At 49.0% G+C, this 7,429-nt stretch overlaps 1 protein-coding gene across 1 annotated transcript in view; it reads left to right on the forward strand.

Moving 5' to 3' along the window:
• LRRC75B (leucine rich repeat containing 75B) overlaps positions 1–7,429 on the forward strand; it is a 17,015-nt gene that overhangs the window by 4,986 nt on the left and 4,600 nt on the right. The window lies entirely within an intron of this gene.

Genomic DNA, 7,429 nt, shown 5'->3' on the forward strand with positions numbered 1-7,429 from the left:
TGTTAGACAGTGAGCTTCTACTCTAAACCAATCTGTGAGTGCCAGCATCACAGCAGGAGATGGAGGCCAAGAAGAAGAAGGAGAAAGGCTGGACACACCCAGTTCCCTCCATCTTGCCTCCTGAACCCCCATACCAAAAACCCTAAAATCTACTTTTCCACCCCGTGATAACTTCACTAATATTCTACTTTAACTGTTGTGGCTTGCTGATCTTCCTACAAGGTTGGTAACTTGCTCCACGGGTCATAATCAAACCCACAGGTGTTTTGGGCTCTGTGCCAGGGTCTCTGAGCCCCCTGGCAGGGGTCTGGGCTGCTCAGGACAGCCAGAGGGATGTTCTGGGTTCTGACACCCTGGGATGGTGCAGATGCACAGAGAACCCAACTCAGAGCATGCTGGTCACTGACAGCTACTGGATGGCAGCTGCTTTTCACTACTAGAAGTGTATTTGGACACCCACACTTCTTCCCTCCTTGACACTTGCTGGTTTTTCTGCCCAGATAAAAAGAGCAATCCCCATGTCTTTTAAATCCACTCCTCCTCTTGTCATTTTCTTGGAGCAAACCCTGTTCCTGTGACACAGATCACCACTGCTGAAGAAAAGACAGAGAAGTGACTAAGGAAAGAGCTCATGTCAGCCCCATTAGATTCACAGGAATAAATGCAGGATTGGATAAAAAGAGATGCAAAATCAGCAGCACTCTGAGAATGGCCTTGGGCTTTTCTGATGCTTTTGGTCTTTGATGTGTGTGCCAGCAACTTAAAATCCCCCATGAGAGTTGACATTTCCATCATTTCCATCATACATATTCTGACTCAGAGGCAGGTTCCCAGTGCATCTTAAGGAATAAAATCCCTAATGCCATGATTTCCAGGCCATCTGCCTCTTGCACCTGCAGCCCCACTTTGCCAGGAGCTGAGCACTCCCAGTGCTCTCACCCACAGGGCAGGACTGTTTGTGCTGCTTTGCAGGTGCCAAGCACAGCTCAGAACAAGACTGAGCTTTCAGAGCTCAGTGAGTCCTTTTCCAGAGCCACGCAATGACATTTTCCCTGTAGGATCCTGCAGAATACTGGAGATGCAGGATATACATGGCAGTTCTGACCTCATCCCGAGCTTAAAGAGAAGAAGTTCAGATCTCCAAACTCCTGCTTGCAGGCAAACCTCTTCTCCAGCTGGACTTCAGGATGAAGGGTCAATCTGGAAGTGTTCCCTGTGATTGCACAGCCTGGGGACAGCAGAGGACTGCAAAGTGCTGCAAACCCACCCCTTAGTAACAACAGAGAGGAGGTTTGTGGCCAGAGGAAGAGCTCTGGGTCCAGTGAGCACCTCACATAGAGGGTCAGGCCCCAGGTATTGGCCAGGTACAGAACATCTGTGAGCACAAGCAGGGAGAGGGCAACAAGGCACTGTGCAATAGGTCTAAAATGGGCTGCCCTGCCTGACTACCACACCCAGTTACAACGTGTTACATAAGGCACAAATTAATTTTGATGAAATATTTAACAGCAGAGCTTTCTCTTTTAAGTGTGGAGATGAAATGTTTTGCAGTTTGCAGCAAAAGACGCCTGCAGAGTTGGCATCTGAGGCCGCTGCAAGAAAATGGGTGTTGCCAGTAGCAGGAAGGCAAGAAATAGCTGCTTCTTTTGGAGATACCAAGGCATAAGTTTGTTTAGGCAGGCTGTTTTTACATTGATCCACATTCTGCACTTCCCTCTGTCTGCTGGTGGGAGTATTTTACTACAGTGTCTGTCTCAAACCCTGTGCCCTTGGCTTGCACCCTTCCTGCTCTTTAGGTCCTGCAAAGAGCATGGGTGTAGCATCAATACTTTGAAGGAATTTCTAAAATCTAGTGGGGGTTAAGGACAGCAGGGAGGATCTGTGCATGGAGACCACATTCAGAAACCAAATTCTCCTCTTGCTTTTGCAGCCTCCTGGGCTTTGGCATCTGGCTTTCACAGAGCTGATGCCCGACTCCCTTGTTCTCTGAAATGCAATTTCTACTTTCTGCAGCATGTTAGATGGGTCCAGGAGATAATTAGCAAGCTCAGCCATACAGAGAGCTTGGAGCATCTGCCAGGTTTTAATTACATTTGGGCTGTTATGGAGATGTGGTACTGCAATACTGGAGTCAGATCATGCACCAGGTGTTTGTCCCCACTGCCAAACCAGTGGGTCACAAACAACCTAACAGCAGTTACATCCCCAGCTACTCTCAGTGGGACCCACATCCAGCAGGTGCACACCTGAGCCACCCATGAGCTGGTAAAGCAAAAAGGATAAGAGACATTGCTTCAAGCACTGCTGTCAGTGCACAGGCAGAGCCCATACAGAAAGCTCATTGTGGGTCCATGGAGTCAATGCAACAGCAGCTGGAGGGAGCAGGAGACATCCAGCCCAGGCTCTGTCTGGTTTCTGTGCTTGACTAAACTGCTGAAGGTGAAGCTGGGAGGCAACCTGCCCTCTGCATCCATGCCTGTGGGCTCCCTGGAGTGGCTGCATGCCTTGTACAAGGAAGGGTTGCAGTCCCCAGCTGTGCAGCCACCCAAAGAGACTATTTCAGCTGCTCTGGTGATACTCAGACTAAGATTGCCGCTCTGAAAAGAAGGGGCTCCTTTGCAAAATCCTGTCTCAGGTTTGCAGCCAACAGCCTGCACCCCACTGGCTCTGCCCTACTTGTGTTGGCTGCCTCACCAAACTAGGAAGACAAGCTCTTGCAGATTTACTCTGGGGTTTTTTAAATTGAAAGCTCAAAAGCTGGAGGATAAGATTTCTGCAGCATTTTTTTTGCAGCAGGGACTAGCATAACTACTACACAATTTTCAGTCCTTTATATCCTAGAGGGAATTTAGTTTTAGCACCATTTTACAGTTGTATAGATCACTCCCACTTAACGAGCAGAAGATATCCTGGAGTGTTGTATAACTCCAGCCTCACTTTCTCATTAAATTGATGTTTAGTGTGTAAAGAGTAATGGATTAAGAAATGCTCCTTTATACAGACATAGACCTTTTAGGCTATCAGTGCCACTTCTGTGGCATTTTGACAGATGCAGAACTTTCAGATGTTATTAATTCTTGTTTTCAGAATTCTTGGGGCCTCTTGCCATGATGAATTCAAGAAAAGTGTCACCATCTGCTGCCAGAACAGGGTGGGACCCAGAGGGTGTATTATTTTTTTGAGGGCCAGACACACTGGGCTGCAGTTCAGAGCAGAGAGGGAGAAGGGTATCAGGTGAAGACTGCCTTTGTCTGGAGAGCTGGATCACAGTCTGGTACTGTGATTAGGAAGCTCTGCATTGCAACTGAACTGTCTTGGCAAGGCAGTGTCAGGGAACCCTAATGTATCTTCCACTTGCATCATCCCCAGAGCTGGCTCCTTCAGTGTAACTACTTCCTTTCCTGAGTGCAAAGGATCAAACCTGAATCCACAAAGCAGGCAGACAGCAGACACAGCTTTATAATTGTCACAAAAACCCCCAGATTTTTCTCACAGTGGCTGGTTCTGGAAGAGCAAAGGCAGTTGTGTGTATGGAGTTAACTCCCACACCACATGTATATGGCCTTTCCTTTTCACAAATCTCACCACAGCTTTACTTTGCTCATCTGAGTGAATTTCATCATGGCTAATCCAGTATCCCTTCTGGGCTTATTGCTCCCTTTCTGTTATTGATGTGCATTGGCCAGACATTGCAGCATTAGATGCATTTTTAAAATGCAGTGAAAGCACTTGTGTCTAGAGGACTTCAAGGAAACAGCTCTAAAGGGCTTCACATCTTTTTTTTTTTTTCTTGAAAACATCACTCAGCACTGAGGCTGACAGTTCTGGCAGATGAGATCCCAGCCTTCACATGGCATGAGGAGAATATTAACTACAGCTTCGTGTCACCCTTATGCAACAGGGTAAACAGGCACCATCAGTCCTGCTCCAGTGAGAGGGAGCCAAGTTAACTAAAGCCACATGGTAAACATCATATGGGAGTACAGGAGCTGCCCCACACACTGTTTCCAAGGAGCTGCTGCTCACAGAGATGTCAGATGGACAGACATGAGCTGGGGAATGAGTTGTGGATTGGAGGCAGGAATTGTGCCCTCATCCTACAGTGCAGAGCATCCCAAACATTACCCCTGAGGAGGGTTCCCAGCAGGAACCACGCATTTGGGGGTTCCTATACATTTGGAAAGGCTGCTGGAGGTGGCAGGAAGGGTCCCCCAGCAGCTTGACACTGCCATGTCAGAGTCAGGAGTAAAAAGGCCAAGAGAAGCAGGACACTGTGGTGGGCAGACAGCGAGTGAAATAACAGAGCCTGGGTGGAAGGGGGTGGTGAAAAGCAATCAGCAGAGACCTTGTGCCTTTGTGACTCTTACCCAGTTGAAGGTCTGACAAGGACATGGGTCAATACATGATATTTACAGCAAGGAGGCATTCCCTGCTTTGCTAGGAGAGGCCTAAATAATGAAGGGAAACAACCTGAGGCCTTGGACACATCAAGTAGCAGCAGGAGGAAGGCCAAGGGTTCACAGGTCTCTTGAACACACCTTCAAGGACAAACTGACAGCAGAGGCAGGAAGAGAGAGGCACTCAGCTGCATCAACAACTACAGATTTCCAGATTTCCATGTCCCACCCTAGCTGCAGAGGGAGTAACACAGGAGAAAGGCTGCCTTTGCCTCCTCTCCACAGCTGATCACAAGAGCCTGGGCACAAGGATGGAGATGTGACTAAGGGAGTTCTCAAGAAGTGACCTATTTGTGCATTGCCTCCACCCTCACAGCAGGGCCAGGCCCAGCCTTGGATCAGCTGGGGCTGGGTTAGTCTAGGTCAGTACTTTTGAGGCTTCTCTTTCCTTTTTCATGTTGCATTAGAGGCAGCTAAAGCCAAGCCTGCACAGCAGCACCCTGTGCCACTGGGGAAGCAAAGCAAGCAGATTATGCTAAGTAGGCAATTAAAAAGCTCAGAATCTATCCCCTAAATCACTGCTCAAAGCAGGGATGCCATCCAGACATGCCTGAGGTTCTGTGCAAGAAAGAGCAGCTGAGAGATACCTGACTCATGGCTAATTAGCCACTGCTGGCAGTGCCTGTTAATGACAGAGGGGATATCCACTAATGGGAATTTCTGGCATCAGCAAAGTTTTATATTTGGAGACAAATTTAATGTAAGAATAAAAGACAGAGTGGTAGAAAGCTGGTAATTCTCCAGAGAAATAGGCATGAAGTGGTGAGCACCCCTCATTAGCAAAATTCTATCTCTTACTGTCTCTTCCCAGCCTTTCTCCATAGCATGGAGACAAGGAAATGAGCTGAGACTCCAGGAACTTCAACATTCTTGGGCTGAACAAGCTCCCCCAAACCCCACAAAGCTAACAAGAGGCCAGACACCACTGTGACTGCTATGAGTCCCAACAGGGCAACACTCAGGAGCCATTACACCCCTTTGGTGCTGCCACCAAAGCATTTCGCTGATGAGCAAGAAATTGATGGGATTCAGTGCTAATAAAAAAACCAAACATGCTGAGCCTGCAGCTTCATGGACTCAAAGAAGGACCTGGAAGATGGCCTGAGGGTTAATTCTCTTGGGACAGGTCCTGGAGACAAACAGCTAGCAATTAATTTCAGGTCCCCTAATTGTCCCATTTCAAGAGAGTTCTGTATTTGCTTATGCCAGCTGACTTCCCAGGAGGCTGGAACACTGGCTGGGTGTTAGTGGAAAGAGGAAGATTTTTATCCCAAAATAAAGCCTGGGGAGGCACAAGATGGTTTCACCTCTTTGCCAGCCCACATTTCTCACCAAGAGGATTTTTTTTCCCAGACACCCACAGGTCTCTGAGGCCCCTGCTCTTTCTGGACTGATCCAGGGTGGATCTCCCATAGCCAGGCTCAAAGTGCAGCCAAGGGACTGCTGGTAATACCTGCTGAAAGTAGAGTTGGCACCCAGGGAAGGGATAAGTGGCAGTGAGGGTGGGAGGAAGACTGCCTCATTGTCCATGGGAGGAAGGCCAGACCCCAAGAAGGGAGTTGGGAACAATGCAAAGTAAAACCTTCCCCATGAGAAGCAAGGACATGCACCTCAGAGAGCTCCCCTCCCTCAGCAGGGGTGGACAAGGGTTGCAAGCAGGGTGCTGATCCTTTATAACCAGGACTCTGGGCCAGCACCATTCCTCACTGGATGCTGCCTTCCCAGGCAGGCAGTAGGGGCTGGGCTGCTGATTGCCCTTGTTTCTTGCTCAAAGTTTCCAAGAATTTCTCACTTGCGAGCCATTTCTCCAGCATTTGAGGGAGTGGGGGGTTGTTTGCTCTCCAGGCTTGCAGCAGATAATACAAACAGTCTCCTGCCCTGCATCCCGGGTCCAGCTCCTTGTTAGATGCAAATCCTCACAATTACAAATGTGCCCTGGGCACCAGTTGCAGAAGCAGTAGGTTAATCCAGCCCCCAGTGCTCTGCAGCCTCTGTCCACGAGTCCCACAGGCACCAAGAGCCACGTTGCTAAGTAGCTGTTGTATCTCACACAAAAGAAAAAAAGCCTTCTGCGGCTGAAGCAATCTTAAAGCCTGTTTCAAGTGCAGAAATTAGAGGATAATACATGACCCATTTCCCTGGAAATAAACCTAGTATTTTCTCAGCTGCTGCACAAGTGACTGAGAGCTTGGTGCCCTGTGTACCATGCCCCTCTCCCCTCAAGAAATGGAACTTAACAGACCTCCAAAAAAATACCAAGTGTCAGATAATTCAGAGTAAAGCATCTACCCACATCTCCTTCACCCATTTCTCACTGCAGACCCATTTTCCTCTAAAGCAATAGAGAGAGTGGGTAGCTGTTCTCTGCCTTGCCCTAGAGATGGGGCTTAGTTGTGCCTCTTGGAGCAGCACAGAAACACCAGGGAGGCGAGGAGGAGGCTGCCAGGGGTCACAGCATGCGTGGGGTGTTGCATCTCATGCTTCAGCACTTACCAGAGAGCTGAGGGCCTGGCTGCAGCATAGGGCTGTGTCCACCAGGATGAGGCTCCTACAAACACATCCCTACAAGAGGCATTTTTATAGGCAAGAGAACAGCTTAAACACAGGAGGGAGCCCCCCAGTCCTGAGACAGGAGGCCCAGAGTCACCCTGGCAGGTACAGCAATGAGGGCAAAAGGAAGCAGCAAAAAACACAGGAAAGGAAAGAAAAACAAGCCAGCAAAGAAGGGAGGGCGGGCTCTGGCGCAGGACAGGAGGGTTTAAGTACATTCAGCCAGGAGCAGTCCGGTCTGGAGAATCAATTATGGGAAGATAATTTGTCTGCTTGATTAAAGCCTCCTTGGGGTATTGGCTCGGTGCTGGGAGAGCAGCAGAAGGTACCTGTTGTGGTGAGAGCACGATCTGTGACTTATTACTGCAGTCTGCTCACGGCAGCCGCGGGAGGGGAGGGGGGGCTCGGCGGGGGGGGGAAGA

This window comes from Geospiza fortis, unplaced genomic scaffold (assembly GCF_000277835.1).
Source record: "Geospiza fortis unplaced genomic scaffold, GeoFor_1.0 scaffold31, whole genome shotgun sequence".
Classification (NCBI taxonomy): Eukaryota; Metazoa; Chordata; class Aves; order Passeriformes; family Thraupidae; genus Geospiza; species Geospiza fortis.